General features: G+C 36.9%; 1 protein-coding gene across 1 annotated transcript in view; it reads right to left on the reverse strand.

Annotated features, from left to right (window-relative positions):
• The window catches only part of ENAH (ENAH, actin regulator), a 99,836-nt gene that overhangs the window by 55,584 nt on the left and 24,954 nt on the right, over positions 1–19,298 (reverse strand). The window lies entirely within an intron of this gene.

Consider the following 19,298-nt stretch of genomic DNA (forward strand, 5'->3'; position numbering starts at 1 on the left):
TCTAACAGGCAACAGGTCTTCACTGATCTCAGTATTCGTACATGAACTCTTCACAGTCCATGGGGCTTTTTGTAATGCACATGTCCCTTAGACTGTGGGAACTGACCGTAAGTTGCTAGGATGACTTACTTCATTCACTGCACCAGAATCACTTAGGTCTGATCACAAACACTTTTTTTTTTTTTTTTTTGAGATAGAGATTACTTAGCACTAGTGGGAACTAAAATTGTCCACAGTCATATTGTAAGACAGAAGAAAAATCATCTCTTTGCCATGTCATAAGGCCTTCAAAAGTATCCTACAGGGTTTATTGCCTATCTACAAATTTTCCCTTTTCTGGTGTGCTGTATTGGTGTAATGGTTCCAGAAACCATTACACTTGGACTAGCCTGCACCTTCCCAACACGAGAGCTCATCAGGGGATGTGGGAGAATGAGTGAAGGGATCCATCTCCAGCTTCAAATGCTACTACCAAAGCACACAGCTGCTCAAAGAACTGATTGCTAACTTATTAGGGCAGTGGGTTGGGGAACTACAGTGACAATCAAAATATTAACTAAGAAAAATTAGTAAGTCACCTGTTCCCAAGTAAACTTAGCAAACTAAGTATATGAAATCATATGAAGAAATCAGAAAATTCAAAAAAGGAAACATTCATGCAAAACAGTGCTTACCAAATCTTAGGAAACTAAGTGTACAAGCTCTCTTCCCAAGATGTAAAGCTTGATAAATAGCTGGATAAATATGTTAGGAGGAGTTCTTCTCTAGACAAAGATGTAAGGCTTTGATTGTTAAAGCCAACCATTATTCTGGATAAGTCCACCTACAGCAATACCATATAAAGCCAAAGACAGGGTGGTTGGTTTTTATTTGGGGTGGAAGAGTGGGGGGAGGTCTGGCACTCAGAAGGCTCACACAAAAAACCACAGTAGTAATGAATCATAAGATTATTCTTATGGGAGAATATACTTTCCTCCTCCAGTGATGAGATCATATAGAAAGCTCAAAAACCATAGCAAACTGAACCCTAACAGACATCATTCTTTCGCCCAGATGGAATGTGTTCATTCTTTCACATCCCAAGTTCTTAAGTTCAGTGCATAGTGACACCAATGCACAGTCTGCTGACCTAAGCCTCCTCCCCCCCTAAAAAAACAGTGGATACTTGGTTTGCCTCTCTCAAGAACTAAAAAGGATAAACAGACTTAAATGATCACACTCATATGGAAAACAGCACAATTGCAGCCATAGAAAAAGATCATTTAAATATACTAATAAGAGCAATGAAAAGCTGCATTTTCTCTGATTCTTAACCTTTAGTGTTTTTGTCAGTAATGTAACAATGAGGCTTTCTGAAAATCATATCCCACTACCACTTCTTTGTGGTGATTCAGGGTTTTTTTGCTATGTTCTCATTTTACAAAAACATAACAATATGTTCTTAAATGTGCAGTCTTTGTGGGGCAGAAGGAATAGAAAGAGACGCTGATTCATCAAACGCCTGTTTAGGATTTTCAAACCATGTGGTATAAAGCTAGAAAGACACTCCAAACATTTCCAATACTAACATCTTAAAATACACATTTTTAAAAAGCAGCTAAATGCTGGTCCAGATATCGAGTTTTATATCTTGGCGGAGGTGTTTTGTAAAACGATTTTCCCTGCTTGTTCTGAACCCCGACTGGCACATCACAGTGAAAATGTGTGTTCTCCGCTTCACTATTAAAAAAACCAAAACCAATCAACAACAAAAAAACCCAAAACATACTGTGTACTGTACCACTACTTTCTACTAACTAAAACAGACACTTTGTAGGCAAAGTTGTCATGTATTCTAAGCCGCTCCTTTGGCTTAACTCAGTAGCTAAACTACACTTGTCAGTATCTTAAAGTCAACATAATATTTTAAATGCCCTCAAATATGCTCCTCACATTATGGTCTGCTGAGAATCAAACAGAACTCACCTACATAGATTAATATTTATTTTTACCAGTAGGGAATGGGGTTTGGAGTGTGCGTGTGTGTGTGAGATTATGAGTGGGTCACTTAAGGTTTTGACTCATAATCCACTAATTTTACTAATTTTTTTTTAGCTTTAGCACTTTAGCCAAAAGCAAAGTATAACAAATACCATCTCCTCCTGCTAACTAGACTGGCATCCATGCCACCAGCAGGACATCACGAAAAAAAATATAATCCAGTTGGGCTCAGCAAGGGTTAACAAAGTAGTAGTTAAAATAAATTCCTTTTCTCTAACTCATCCTCAGTTGAAAGGTAAGAACCTCAACTTTTTCTGCATTACTAAATCTAGATGAATATGCTGCTGCTGGGGAACATGACGTACTCGGTACAGCAGAAAGAACTACACTACTGCTATGCTACTTGCATCCAACTTCAAATGATGTGGCTTGCGCACTCCAACACTTCAGCTAGTACAGAATTTACTTGCTATTCAAATTTTAGAAGATGACTAAATTGACACCAGCTGATTTATCTGAATGTTTGTCATGCAGTTTCTTCTTCGGACACTGTAACCCCTCTGAGGACAAGAATGGTTGTTGAGTCCTTCTAGCAGGTCAATCTGAAACAAGAGTTGCTGTTCAAATGGGAGGTGAATGTGGAAGGAGTAGCTCCAGATTGCTTCACTAACAGCTCCCCTGCTAATGAGTTACTACTTGCCTGTGCCTAGAAAACTTTTGATTGATAACTGAGAGATTCATTCATCTCTCCCACTTTTTCATCTCTGATAACTGAGGGATTCATTCATCTCCCACTTTTTCTTCTCACGAATTACTCAGAATACAGATTAGCTGCAACATGAGAAACCAGAGAGAAATCCTGCATGGTAAAGTCCCAACTAGAAATAAAACTACTACTGCTGAGGAGCAGGGGAAAATGAATATAAACACTAGGATTAATAGCTGGCAATGGAAAGATGCTTCACTTTCAGCACAGAATTCTGCAACACTCCAGAGTTTTAGCTAGTACACAGTTTACTGAGGCAAAACTTTCTTCACTCAATGAATACCTTCCACTGAAAGAAAAAAATTGCTTTTCAGCTCATGTATAAAAGCATTTAACATAAATTTAGGAGTAGTCTGCTCTTGGAGCAAGTACAATTTACAGAATAAATTTCTATTCTTGCTTTAGATCTGTTCCTTCACAACTTTGCAGTCAAACAGGTGAAGAAAACCATTGCAGGACACTCAGACAGAAAAAGAAATATTACTTAGAACAACTTCATGTCAAATAACAACCTACTTTTCACATAAATTTACCAATTTATAATCCCAAGAATTTTTATTTCTACATTGTTTCACATGCCATATTTAACATAAAAGTATTTCATACAATGGACAAAGTAATTTTGAGTTGATAATTCAATATTGTCTCTAGGTTTATCATATACTAATTCACATAAATTCAACTATTCCCTCAAAGGGAATCAGGGATATCTAAGAAAATATGATGACAGTCAAACCAAGAAATAGCCACACTACAGAGACGAACCTTAATAAAAACAAATGATTGATAGGAATTAACAATAGAAGACTGAAAACCATGGGTTTTGAATAGTATGAAACTAGTTACCTCAATGATGGCTAACCATGTAATATGCAATAATACAATATGCTGTATTATTATTACATATTACTAAACATATGTAACTAATTCTATTTAGTTACAATCTCCATCCTAAACTTAAATTCATAAATACTCTTTGAAGGCAACCTTCCAATTTTCATCTCAAACTCCAGATGATATTAAGATACCTAGCACATACACTTTCCAGGCAAGGAATTATTTAACCAGTACAAGAAGTCACTTCTCAAATCTTAAACTAAAAGAGACTGTATGATTACCCAAAACCAGGTATCAGTTTTCAAACAGTAACAGAAACTAAAATAATTTAATATACAAAGGAAGAGCCATTTTTTTAAGCAATTACTTCAGCAGACAAAAGGAATAACCATTTGCTGTCTTGGTTTTTAAAAAGGAAGAAAAAAACCCTTAACTTTTATATCCATAGTACACACTTCTATAAAACCAGAGATGTTAAAAACTTATCTAAAAAAACCCCATGATCCAATTCATGACTTCACCTCCATCACTTAATTTTCCGTAAGTTACCTGCTAACCTTGATTTTTTTTTTTCTTCTCTTGTTTCTGTTACTGTACTATCCATATATTTATCTATTTTTGTGTCTGTTAGGAGGAACAGTTTTTCATGACTTGCATTTCAGGTTCAAGGTTTTCACTATAACTAATTTGGATTGGAAAAAATGCAGCACTAGAATGTTATTCTTGTCCAAACAGCATGCTCAGCCTTGGTACAGACAATATTTTGGATGCTTAAAATAAAATGTGAAGTTTTAAATTTCAATGAAGTATTTACTTTGAACAATCAGGCAATATAAAGTTTGACCAAACTTTACTGTCAAAAAAACCCCACCTAGTTTACTTAAAATTCCAAGTTACGAGACTGAGAAGCAAGAACTTCGATACACTGGAATTTTATACAGAAGATTTGGTTCTTGCCTCGTATGCAAATCTAATAACAACTTCATGGAAATACTTTATTAAAAGCCTTCAATATTTAGCTTCAAGATAAGATTTTTCAATGAAGCAACCTGTAAGCAACAAAAGAAGCATTTTCCCAGTTTCTTATAAATTTTTCTAGATATTTTGTCCCATAAAGTATCATGAAGATTTTTTTTTTTGTTCAATAAACATTTCAAACAGACGTTTTGGAAAAATAAAAATCAGAACTACACAGAGGCTGGTTATTTCATTATAATGCATTTGCACTGAGATGCGGAGGAATATTTCCAGCCATTATTTTCATACTGGTAAAATAAAGTCTTACATTTAAGACTTCATAGAACCATGTAATAAGATCATCCAGTGTACACTTCCTCCCTGCACTCATCCACATTTTTGTTTTCTTTTATCTTCTTACACAGGGTGTTCTCTTAGACATGGCATTTTTTTGTAATTTATCCAGATATTTTTCCTGAAAATACTGCATTGTTACAAACAAATCCATTTTCCCACTGATTCTTCAAACATATTTCTCAAGGGCATTTACTACTTTACTTATACTAAAAGGTTATGCAGAATCTCTGCATTAATTTAAATAGATTACATTTCCTCGATACTGATTTGATATAGTGGCACTGCAAGCCAAGGGTTTTGCCACAGTAAGGCTAATACTGCCTAGCTAGCAATTTTACTCAACAGTAAATAGGAACAGAAGATTCCTACCATGATCTTCCATCCATCTCAAGACAGATTTTTATCAAAAACCTGTTTCTTGGTTTGTCTACCTTTTGACAAAGCTAACAGAAAACAAGCTCTACTGCACAAACTGGGAATGAACCAATTTGTAAGCACCAGGGTACAGCGTAACTGAACAAAGCTAACAGTCATCAAATCAATACCTTTACCGAACAGGAACAATAATGACATTTAAAAGTTCAAATCTTTTAACCAGAGGTCTTAAAGACCAGGGCCAAAAGCTAGCCAGATACATTCCTTCCTTCCTTCCTACAGAGAGTCTATTTCTGATGGTGTGTTGCTTTCCTTGATACAATTTCATGAACCTGAGCCCAGTCATACTGTGTGGAAAGCCTTTTTAAGTGGGTATGAAAAAACAGAATCTTCAGCAACTAGACTGACAGTTGATGATTTCCTGTGAAAAACCACTCAACATACATTTCCTGTCTTCTATACATTTTTTTTTTAACAAAAAGTGACCTTATTATGTTATTTCTTAAGTTTTTGACACATGGTACAAATCACAGCTTTCCGAGTCCAGATTCCCCAAGCAATCTGAGTTTCTGAACACACACTGCAACAGAATCAGTCATTACATTACCATCGCCGTGGATCATGTAACTCATTTTACTTTCAGATAAAGAATGCTCCAACTCCTCCTGGAATAGCAAGATAGTAGCATTTTTACATTACTTATTTAATATAATGGCTGTCTCTGATGTAAAGAGCTGTGTAAAGGGAACATGGCTGATCTTTGATTGAGACATCATAGCCCCAGTGTTAATATATGAATATGCAATTCACAGGCCATTACAAGAAAGATTCTTGTATAAAGTGTCTTTCTAAAACTTAATTTCACCTAAAAAATAAAATAGTAAAAATCATATTTTACTAATTGAGCACTTGTTTTTAAACACCGAGGTGACATTAACATTAATTAATCAAGAAAAATGTGGGTCCACTGCAGAAATGAGACAGGTTATCTAGCAGCAAAGGACACAGAAAAGGCTACATGTATTTGCCTTAGTCTCTGCTGGCAAATTTTGTTCTCAGACTTCCCAGGTCTGCATGAGTACTGGAGCACTACTACTTGCAATAGGGGAAAACTAAGTTAAGGGCCCCAGTAAGATAAATTGGATACAGAGAGTCTATTGAATTTAATAGTATTCACCCAACAAGAGTGGAGGTAGCCAGGTGATGGCACCATGAGGCCACTCTAATATCTTTACAAGGTGATCAAGACAGACAAGTTCCTGACAGTTGGAAAAAGGCAAATGTTGTGACCACCCTCTAGCAGTGCAAGAGCCAAGGTTCAGGCAGCCAGAGGCTCAAAGAGTTGCAGTAACCAGTTTGACATCTAACTGGTAAGCTATTACTAGTGAATTTCTCAGGGGTCAATACCAGTTCTCATATGGTTTAATGTCATTGTCAATGACCAGGAAAATGGGATGGAATGTAACTTCAGCAAGTCTGTGGATGGCTTTCCCTAAATTGGAATAGACTGATATGCTGGACAGTAGAGCTACTGTTCAGAGGTGAGGAATCAGCTGACGGAAACCTCAATAAATTCAGAGGCAAGAGCAAAAACTTGCACCTGGAACAAAATAACCACCACACTGTAGAAGATTATTATTTCCTTCTATTCAGATCAAATCTGGCATATTATGCTCAGTTTCCCCAGCAGAAGGAAAGACTTTGACAAATTGGAGTAAATCAAACAGAAAACCATTAATGGGGCTAGAGAAAAAGATGCATGAGGTGAGGCTGAGACAGCTGTGTTTGTTCAGGCTTAGCCAAGGCAGGAACGGTAACTGCTATTCTCAACTACTCAACAGGCCATTATAGAGAATACAGAGCCAGAATCTTCCCAAAAGTGCACAACAGAAGGGTGAGAGGTAATGGTCAAAAGTTGCAGAAAAGGAGTTTTCAACCAGGTAAGAAAAAGTTGCACCAAGAGAGCAAAAACTGAAACAGGCTGCCCAGAGCAGCTGTGATGACTCCATCCTCTGAAAAATTCAGCTGGACAAGGCCCCAGGCAACCCAGACTAATTTAGAGGATGGCCCCTTCTGAGCAGGGGACTAGAGCAGATGAACTCTAAGAACCTCCGCCTTGACTAGGCCATTCTATGGCTCTGTAAGAAATAAAATTCCTTTGAGAAGATCCCACTGAATTACAGACATATCTTAAGTACCTTATTTATGACAATTATTGCCTTAACACCTCATTGGAATGTTCTTCCCCAAAATAACAACATGCATTTCACACTTGAAGTTTCAACCAGCATCTCCTTCTGTAGCCTATAAAGATCTTAAACACTAGTAGTAGTTTTAATGCTCAGTCTAAAAGTAAGAGGTTTAAATAAACTACACAGTATTTATATCACTGACATGTACTACAAAATACATGTCTAAATATTTAAAATAGCGTCTTACTAAGCTATTTTAGACTGTTATGATTAGCAGAGTAACTCACTGAACTTGATTGTGGAAGAGAAACAAAACACTACAGTTCTCAACTATGGATGGAGTAAGGGAGAGCGAAACAAAAACTGAACTCAAGAATCTGGTAAGTAAAGATCCAAGAGAAAGCAGACCTCTCACAGTATCTTCCTTTCCAGATCAAACCAACAAAGTTTTCAGTCTTCACCGATGTGTAGTTCTTCCTAAACTTCTCATCATTCTTTTTACTATTAAAAAAACTCTGTGAAACTATTAGAGGTATAGTGAGACAGAGATTTAAAGCACATTACTTCAACTGAGACATGCTCAAAGTGGAAGGATTACTCCAAATAGCTTATATGGAAAACTTACATAACCCTAATGTGATCCCCTCATGCCACCAGCTCCCCTTTTTTCAAGCACCCAGCAAATGCAGAGACAGAAGTCAAAATCAGTACTACCACCACTGGAGTAAGGCACAAAAAGTAAAATGTGTTTTTTTTAAAAAGCAGGTGTCAAATTGTTTTCCATGTACAGGAAAAAGAAGAAGAAAAAAGCTTTAAGAATAAATTTTTGTCAGACATTATGAAACAAATAAATTAACTCAACAGTCAGAATGCAATATAATCATTCAGCAGGTATTCTTTATTAGCAGCACTGGGGTCGTCCTGGGGATTCTCCATCATAAGGGCTCCAAGAACTAGCAAGGGACATCAGTTTACATGCACACAAATCATACATAGTCATTAGATTTCCTGGAAAGTAGTGTCTTATGATAATGAGTTCCCGGAATTCATTTACATAGTCCAAGCATGCATAGTAAAAAATAGAGTGAGGGTCTTCGTGGTTGGGGGAAGAAGTAAGTGGCCTTATTCACGGTGTTCGGTGTTCCCTAGTTGACCTTCTTTCCAGAGTATGCACTTTGAAGTAAATTCCAATAAAGTCCAGGTGTCTTCCTAAATCAGGAAGATCATCCTCCCTAGATAGTATCTCTGTCTCCTTTTGTTCGAGTTCCCCTTATCTCAGTTTGCCTAAGTGCCCACTGAGGGCTTTGAGTCTGCTATCAGTGACTTTGGTAGGGAGTGTTTTGCTTTTGTCTAGACTGACAAAGAGGCCTAGGGAAAACAGTTGAGTCGTCCTTGGGAAACAAACACAAGCAAAACTTTCATGTATCACAGTTTAGTCTTAATGAGAAATTAATTTGTTTGAGCCCTTTCAATTAGAGTTAATGATAACTACAGTTATGCTCCAGGACAGTTATCAAAGGAGTTGGTAGAATCCCCTTTCACTTGAGACTTTTTCAGAAAGGATGAGATAAACACCTGTTAAGGCTGATTATGGTATTACCTCATTCCTCTAAGAGAACACTAACTGATTAGATCAGTCCAGCTTTCCTGTATGCCAAAGCTCTTCTCATCTTCCCCTTCCTTCTATACTCATGCAGCGCTTTCCCTTTTCATGTCTACTGTGCTATCTGGTACAACTGCCCAACTATTTCACCTCTTCTCTCCTGTCTCCCTCCCTCCTTGACTTTAAGCTTTCTTGCCCCAGTGATTGCCCTTACTTTACTCACTCCACAGCCCTTGGTTGAGTCCTCAAATCCCCTAAACCCAAACAGGTGCCATTCTCACTACTCTAGGTGAGACCACCTCTCCTCATAACCAAACCCACTAACTCCTGCTCCTCATCCATGGCATTGCTTCCCAATCTCACCCATCTCCATCTCATCACACATGACCCCCAACTAGCAATTAGCAGTAAGATGACTTGCACTTACACTGGTTTCTGAACTGGCCCTGAACCAAGCCCCACAGCACAGTATGCCTTAGAGGCACAGACTGCATGAAGACCTGCACCTCGTTTACACAGAGAAGATATTCACTACAGTGGTGCCTATCCCTGGTTTGGAAATGGACCTTTTCTTGTCCAATATTTCTAAATACAGTATTCTTTTCTGTATGCTTCACTCACCTGATTTATGGTCTGCTAGAAAGAACAGTAAAAAATGACAGTGACTAGTCTGTGTTTTCAAATATAAGTATCTCATAGGGCACATAATTTATCATTACGTTCACAAGAAAGCCATGGAATAACACAAAACTGAACAAACTTACACCAGCCTCCTAAATGGCTGCTTCTTTGACAAAGCAGTCAGTATTTACTAAACACTGCAGAAGAAAGGTGTCAGCACACCTTTTTACAACACTAAGATACTGAAAAGTGATTAACTTTTTTTAAACGTAGAAAAAACCCTACATCTCCAATTAAAAACTCTGGCTTCATCACCGTAACATTGTGCAACTAAATACCTCAGTACTCACAAATAATTTGCCTAATGAGTCAGTACAGATGCACCTCACTCACCTAGGAGGCCATCTTCCACTAAATAAACTAAACTCAGTTTTCGGTTTGAACAGCAGTGCCTGATAAGCATCCTAGTCTCCTTTCTACCATGTAACCAACCAGCCTAGTGAAAACCTCAAAAGCAGAGAGCATCCAACTCAAGTGATTTAATTTCCAAGCAATGATGCTAGATAACACTTGCTAAACATTACAGATGTGCTTATGACTATGACAAAGATTCCTCCTAAAGACTATTGGCGTTTTCTAAAACCATTACAAAATCAGAAGAAAAAATGACTGGGGTAGCAAACTTTTTGTTTCAGTAACTTGAAACTAAGATTTATAGGCAGCTACAAAAGCAGAGAAATATCCATCATGTTAGTAATCCTAATATTCTGAAAAGGTATACCGTACCTAGCACAAAGCTGTTTTCTATTCTTTGCAAAAAACAACAAAGACAAAGCAACACCTCAGTTTTCTCCAGTCAATCTTGAAATGCTTTCTGTTCCCTAAAATAAATGTACTGTTAAAATCTTAGTCTTGTGCCGCGTGTATTCTAATCCATCTTATTCTTCTTTAGAAAGCAACACATGTATTCTAAAGTGTATGCAAGAGGCAACAATTTTCTCTACTTGAAAGACTTAAGACAAATAAGTTTCCTAACCTGGCACTTTACCACAGCAGCTTAGTAAACTGTTCTAATATTCATGCCAGTTCCTTATCTTTCACACACACATATATTTTCAATATGCATTTCTAGATTTGATGTCAGTTATACATAAAAATCACCTTTAAAAATAACAGAAAATATTAGAAATAAGAATAACTGACAATCCTAAATTAACAAGTTGTAGATGTCTCAAATAGGAAAAAAATAGGCTAAATTCTTGTCAAACAGAATCTTACAATTTTCAAAAATTATTTCTGAGACAACAAAAACTGAAAAACATTGTGGTAAAATTATCTACAGTCAGTCAACAAGACCAAAAAGATACAGCCTTTTGTGCAATAAGCCTTACCTCTTGCATACTCTCCTCCCAACAAAGCACATAACATTGATTCATGAATTTCTGAAATCTCTTAACAAATATGTAATACAAAATACTTCAAATAAAAACACACTTCTTGACAATCTCGTTCTTATTTCCAAAGGCTCCAGGATAATACCAGGTTATGGGACTTACTCAAGCAAATCTAAACAAGTGAATTCTTAAGCAATCCAAGATCAGTCCCGGCATAGTAAGCAAACACTGATCTGTAAAAATTACAACTGCTTCCTTGTACAGGAAGATCTAATGAGCATTCTCGTGTTGTGTATTCGGTTTAGACCTTTATGATAATCTGTAAAAAACAGGGATACTAAATTTCCACTTACACACCTACCTAAAGTAGAGCTCTACTCCCCTTTTTGGGCACAGGTTTCCACATACAAATTCCACCACAGTTCAAGGAGAGGTTATCGTCATCAAGTTGACACAACCTGGAAGCATTCTGCTTCAATTATGGTTTATCTACATTTGCTTTTGAACACAAAGGTATCACCTATATTAAAATATGAATTCAACTTTTATGCCAAACTACTGCATTTACTCACTAAAAGAACTCATTTCTTTCACTCTTCTGTCCTTTGATCCAAACTACTTTCTGGGAAGCCTAATCCAGCCTTATTTTGAATGACTCTTATATCTTTCCCACATCATTTAATCTCTAAATACCACTTTTTAAGTGATTATTTTTTCACTCTTTCTATACCCTGCTTATTACTAATATCTTTAAGTGGTTATTCACATAGCTATTTCAGAAGCCCTTCTTCCAAGTTTGACTTCAAGTCAGTCAAGATTTTAGCCTCTAACTTGAAGAAAGTCCTGATTCCACTCAACACACACCCCAATTTCTCATTTCCAGCAATTTTTACTAATACACTTCCCTCAAGGAGCTAAGGCTTGTCTTTAAAATCTAGTTTCTTGGGTATAAACCCACTTCCATATACTCTTCTATTAAACACAGCCTAAATTAACATATCATTTAGACCTGTAGTCATTTCTCCTCTGAATATCCTTCATACAGTGCTATTTAACAACAAAGAGGAAAAAAATTTCACATTTCCCAAAGTCTGAAGTTTGGCTTCATCAGTTAATTATCTTGAAGACAAGGTAGTAAAGGTGATTTGACCTAAAATTACTACCACTGTTTTATGGTAGCCATACTCGATTTAAAAAGAATATCCTTTTTCAGGAGTTGGTGGAGGGATTCAGATGATTCTGTCCTGTCATATATGTGCTACTGTAATTCTAATAGAAGGGACAGGTTCCTTTTACATTAATGAGGCTATAAGCAGAAGGCTTGAAGTGTTCTACTCTTCCTTTCCACATTAGTAGCCAAAGAACAGCACAAGCAGAAACATGAAAATCAATGCTAGAATTCACTGCAAAAGTATTCTGAGTCTCAGTGACCCACTTTTAACTTTGAACACCAACAGACGATTGCAGTAACTAATTCAATCTAGTTAATAATTAATATTAACATTTGTGCATTCATTATATTTAATGTTCTGTCCTAGAAAAAGGGATGATCTAGATGCACAAACCATAGAGCTTTTCTCACAATGTCAGCTATTTCATACATCTCTTGCAATAAAAATTAAGCAGCTACAGTGAAGTGGCAGCAAGCACACAGCCCTTGAAGAGAAGTGCATCAATGCAGATGTGTGCTATAAACACTTGTTTGAAGGGGTTTTAATCCATGCAGAGTAGCTAGTATAAACGGACACTTGAATTGTCATCTCAATGAGTAAAATGAAAACTATTTTTCAGCTTATCTTGCCTCTATGAAATAGGTCTATTATAAAAGCTTTATAAAAATGGTTACCCTGTGAAAAAAATGACATAGAACAGTCTTACTTCAGAGTAGACAACACACACATATAAGAAATTACTAAATTATGATGCAAGTTCATAAAAGTTATAAAACTGATTAACATCTTTATCATGACATTGCACACTGTTTTTCCAGAGAACAGCTCTTCTAGTATTTCAGACCTCCTGGCAATATAATTATTGTCTAAGATTGCAATACTTCACTTCCCCCATTTTAGGATGTTTTGTTTGTTAGCTTCTTAAATGTTGTCATTGACATCTGCCTTCACACTAGAAAAACAGTTACCAAGTTAAACAGTGAGAAGATGTGTTTGCCTTGGTTTCTTGGTCTCAATTCCTAGGCAATTCAGCTCTCCCCATTTGTTCTCTCTGCTTTACAAATGTTCATGCTTTGAGACAAAAATCTGAATTTTAAGATTGGAAAGTCAACTCCATTTCTCATTAATTTTAATCTTAAATATGCTAATCTGTTAAACACCAAAATCTACAGTAACAGGGACACACCCATGTTCACCTGATGAACTTCTGTTCCATTTACAGTACCATCCATCTCTACCCCCCAATTTTAGAATAAACTGCATCACATCTAACCGTGATAGCAGCAAAAGGAGATCGTATTTCCCAAGAGTCCTTGGGAAATTTTAAAAACCTTCCCAGACATGAGAATTCATACCTTTAAGTACAGCTGCATGAACAAGCACAAATAATTGTTCAACAAATCAAAACCTCTGCATGTGAATTCCTATTTGTATTTGGGCACAAGATTTTACTCTAGAGCGGGCTAAATCTGTAGACAGCATTACTCAAATCTGTAGGCTTTTAAAAATATTTTCATATGTTATATTGTATACATAATGCATTATATTTAAAAATTCCATTGTATACCTCTTTTATACACAATGGTATTACCTGCACTACTTGGGAAGTCCCTTAAAGTTCTGACAAAAAATATTTTTTCCTTTTAGGGGAGGGGGAAAAGTAGTTACTGGCTTCCTTTACTAGATAAATAGGAAAATAAAGTTTTCAAAACAGCAATAAAAAACCCCAATGAGAGGGCATTTATACATTACTACTAAAACTGGAAGAGATGTTTAGATACTTTTTTTATTAGTTATAATCAGATGTCAGTTATTCTATCTCTTCCTCTTTAAGGAATGTAACTCACTGTACCTTATCTCACATTGAAAGCCCAGTATTTAAACCAAAAGCAGCGCATAGGTTACTACTACCTTGTATTTAATTTTTCTGCTAATCTTTTCTTACATTTCTTCAGGGAATCATTACATAAGCAAATACTTCTCATTAAAAGTATAAATTCAGTCCAGAAAGCACCAACACGAACAGCCCAAACAGAACAGCAGCTCTAGTCAATTAAGGCTTTTATTCTGTGGTTTTAATATTGAAAGTGTTAAAAATACATCAGAGGAATAAAAAGCTAGAGACCTGTACTAACACTCCTTTCCAACTTGAAAAAAAATGTGTACGGTCCAACTGGAAAAAGAATATTTAAAAGCATAATTATGTATTCGGTATTTGTGCTAATAAATTATTTAGTGGAGTAACCATAATGCAAAGGTGAATTGAAGAATGATTTTGCTCACACTAGAAAATTAAGACTCCTTATCAGCATATCCATTGTTTAGGTTTGTGTTAACTGCAAGTGCCAGAAAGCTTTATCTGAACAAGGATTTTCACTAGTTCAGCTAATCCAGCAGTAATTATTGGAAAATGCTATTTTAAAGTATAAAAGCAGCACAATCCAGCTGGCATCCCATGGGCCTCTTTCATTGTACAAGATGGCTGTTATGGAGCTAGAAATTTAACATGGCTTTCATTACTCTAGATCAACAGTCCAACCATTGTATTATCTCTCCTCTCCAGCTATAACTTCATTTTACAAACCACCTTTCCCAGTCAATCTTGCATTATTTTAATCAGCATTTTAATTTATTATGTTACTGTCTATGATAGCCATTTAAGCTTCATGTCAGAGGACAAAGTTCTGCTATTTACAGCATTTACTACTAGGCTGGGTTTTTCCAGTGTCATGACACCCCTAGGTACATTCAGTAGTTTAATCTTTAAACCACACAGGGAGTGTCTTACATCTTTCCCTCTTAACAGAAGCTTTGGGAATCCTACTCTTTTTTTTTTTTTTTTTTTTTTTTTTTTTTTTTTTCTTGTCTGGGGTTTTTCATTTGAGGTTTTTTGGTGGGTTTTTTGTTTGTTTTGGAGGGCAGGGTGGAGGTGCTGTTAACTCCAGCTCTAGTCATATACCACCGTGCTCTGTAGCACACACATCAGTTTGGTAACACCAGCTACACACTTAAGACTTATCTTCAGTTGTTACCTGCCCCCCAAAAGCATTCTTTGGTAAACAATGCACAAGAGACTTAACAAAATACTGCATTTTCAAACTAGCTAAGCATTCATATTCTGGAATATATTATGTGATCAGCTGCAAACTAAGCAACCAAAACCAGGCAGACTGCATTATCAACCTTAAATATATATTTTTGTGGGGAGACATAAGAAAAGAGAAGTTTTATTACCAGTTTTATGCCATATGTGGGCATATGTTACAACCACAGTTCATTTAGCTAGTCCCCAATACAGTATAATCCATTTTCTGTTTCTGCATATTCACTTGCCCAAATCCACTTTTTAAAAAGCATGTGATAAAGTGTAACAATAAATTTTGGTTAATGTAACATGAAACAAAGTCAACTGAACTTAGTTTACACTTCTGCATGCATAAAACAAAAAGGTAATGTTCCAGAAAGCACCAACAAGTTTACTATAGACTTCAGAAAATTATATACTTTAAACTTTTTTCCATTATGACCTCTTTTCTCCCCTACATCAGTATATTAGCTGTGGGGTTTTTGTTTTATTTTGAAAGTTTATCATCTTGAAAAGCAGAAAGGTAAATTGCCGTTCTCCCTCCTCCTATGTATAAAGAACAGCATTCACTGCATCTATGAAGCACCTAAGGGCTGTGAGTCATTTGTTTTGGAAAAAAAAACTCCCAAAGGCTACCAAGCAAGACTGTTGAGATAAAGCCTTTCAAGACTTACATCAGGGTTTCCCAGACACTACGTATACCAATAAGTGCAGACTAATCACATTTTGTCAGACTGCACACTACTTCTGAATCCATCTACCAGCATGCCAGTGAGGATAATGTAAGCATAAACTATTAGAAGCACATGCTACTCCACGCAGCTCTGCATCCTCACACAAGTTGCTTCAGAAGTGCTTCACGGCTTTTTACAAAACTAAAATTAACACAAATGGACTCATACAAAGCAAAAAACAAGCAGGGGGGACACCCAAGGTTCTGATTGCCTGCAGTGAGTGAACAAAGCAGAAAGCTACAGAAAGCCTGTTTCAGACAGTAGGAGAAAAGAAAACCCAGCAAACTGGCTAGCTACCCCATCAGCACAATCCACAGAACAATCCAAAGTTCTGGTTTGGTTTAGAAACCAGTTACTTCAGCTTTTATCCCAGCGATCAAAGGCCGCCAGTGACCTAGGCAGCCTAATCAAATCCAGGCCTTGTTAAAAACAGTAGTTTGAATGTCAGTAACTGTTTTCCTTATGGTACTCAGTCACACTAACAGCATCATCTGCACTGAAAGAAGAACACAAAGTTTATTTAAATCTAGATATGGCAACACAGCTCCGTCCACTAGTAGGGACATCAGGCAGTATTCTTTAACAATTAATAATCCACTCAATGAAGCAGATGCACATACAGGTGTTCACAGGAGCTAGAATTCTCCAAGAAAACCCTAAACCAACACAAAAAGCCCAAAACTTTGATAATCATTTTAAAGAAAATGTTCAAATGAAAAAATACGATAAGCACCAGCTTCCAGTGTTACCTCTTCCTGCCTAACAATGGTCAGAAAATAGTCAACATATTTTAAGTACGCATTCAAAGCAACTGGAAAAGTCTAGGTAGGGACCAAAAGCTATTCACAATTCCTCACAAAACACAGCATACAGTGGGACCCACCATGAGTACAAGTGTTTTCTTCACCTCAGCTAAAGAAACAGTTATAAAAGCCTTCAAAGGGATGAAGCAGCATCCTGAACTACCACTGTGTCAGGTAAAGATGTACAGTTTATGGAGCAGACTCATGAAAACACAAATTAAGTCTTTTATATAGCAGCATAAGCCAAGAGGGAATGCCTTTACACAAAGTTAAAAAAAAAAAAAAAGAATTGTATAAAATAACAGATGGATAAAACAGTTTCTTCACCTCCATTAAGTAACCAGCATTAAGTCAGTAACATCTAGAGATATTAACACTGGCTTAGCCAAAATAATTCAAATAGTATCATTACTGCCAAGAGCAAGAACTTCCTATTGAGAGGCAAGTCTACCTCAAAGTATGAAAAACATGCTTATAAAAACCTAGATTCCCAATTACCTGTGGAATGTGAGAGTTAGCACTTTACAACCTTTACTGTGTCAAATATATTGGTGAGTAGCTTGTCAGGAAATAGTGTATGTGGAAAAAAAATGTTGTAACTGCTAGTGGTCATTTGGGAACTGTTTGTAATAATCTGACTCAGGTAACATAGGCACATAGAAGACTATTCAAAGTACCACCTTGCTACCAGGAAGGACAAGAGGTCACAGAGACAGGCACTACCTTTTCATCCTTGCCCAATTTACAGGGGGAGGGGAAGGAAAAAAAAAAAGAGACACGCAGCATTCCACACTAACTATATGGTTTTATACGGTTTTTATATCTAACACATTACCATATAAATAATAAGTAAAATGGAAGTAGATGTAAAATCTGCAGGATAAGGAAAAGTAACTTCAATTAGCATTCTAAAAACATGAGCTCAAAGTAGTACACTTTGCACCACAGCAGACACACAAATTGGGAAAACACTTGGGAACGCAGAAGTGCATCAAAAGACAGACATGAGGGTTACAAAATAAAAGAGAAAACTATTCAATGCAGAGGAAAAAAAAAATCTGTACTAACAACAACCCCTGTAAATAAGAATGAGTAACAGGAAAATTCCACTAATAGTAACAGCAATGAAATGCTAGAACAGACCATTTAGAAATATTGTGAAATCTCACAGAAGATCCTGAAAAAGTCAACTTATCTGATTCTTGCTTCTCAATTCGGTATTTTAGGAGTGTCCCTGTGTGTAGGCAGCCCTTGAGCCTTGCAGCCACCAGAGCACACTTCCAGGCAGCAGTTGCAAGCACCCCTTTCTGACACCTCTGTGGGAAGGGACAGGACCCCAGTGCACAGATCCCCCCGGCAGCAATGCACCCCAGCACACTCAGCTCACAGATGTACGCTGCACATGAACCCTGTCACAGAAAAGACCAACGCTGGCTCTATGCAAAGCAAGCTCAAGATCCAGCAGAGTTACTAATTAGTAGGTGCTGGTTTTAATCATTTTCAGATCAGCAGGCTGCTGTTTCAGAAGGTATGGAGTAAGAATCAATCAGTCGAATGAATCTGGCTCAGATGTTCCCAGACCATGGCTCAAGTCCCATGTCTGAGAAACACCCAAGTAGCATGCATAACTTCATTAGGATCTAAAGCTTCAGCTCAACTAATTTGCAATTACAGCACCAGCTGGTGGCCCAAAACACCGTGCTCTGTCATTTGAGCCTCTGCATCACAGCCCTCAGTATCTGTGGCAGAAAAAACAAACAGATGCCCATAATATCCCAACTTCCTTTAACATTCGAGAGACAAACTTATATGTAAAAAAATCAAATGAGCAAGGATTTAAACGCTCACACTTGCATTAGCAGTTTAGGAAATGGAAAAGAGTCTGCTCAAAAAACACACTGAATTCAGAATACCTCATCAACACAAGTGAGAGACAGCTTTATATCCTTAGAAGTGTTCTTACTGATTTTTCTCACCCTTCTCCAATTGATTTGTATTTGGCTTATCTGCCCAGGATAAACAGTCCCTCAAATGCAGTCGTGTCTAGAAATGTTCCTGGTACATTATGAGTTGGCAACTGATTAATTCTGAGTCCCAGGATAACAAATTACAGAATGAGCTCTTTACGGTTAAAGCAGAATGTTCTGCCTCCTTAGATACACAGCTTCCACAAGATACAGGAAAGACTTTGAGAGCTGTTGACAACTAACCAACCCCTCCTCCCCAAAAAAGAGGGCATTACCTGCATAATAATGGTCCTAATTAAGTGTTTCACATATGGAGAGACTAAATTGTATGCTTTTAAAGTCAAAAAGCAGCATTCATCCTAAAGATTTCAGACAAGTTATGACACAAACATTCCCATTCCAAGTTTCAAATATTACATATGGTAGCACATGTAGGAATAACTTGGGGGGGGGGT

This window comes from Athene cunicularia (genome assembly GCF_003259725.1).
Source record: "Athene cunicularia isolate RWA chromosome 3 unlocalized genomic scaffold, athCun1 chr3_part1, whole genome shotgun sequence".
Lineage (NCBI taxonomy): Eukaryota > Metazoa > Chordata > Aves > Strigiformes > Strigidae > Athene > Athene cunicularia.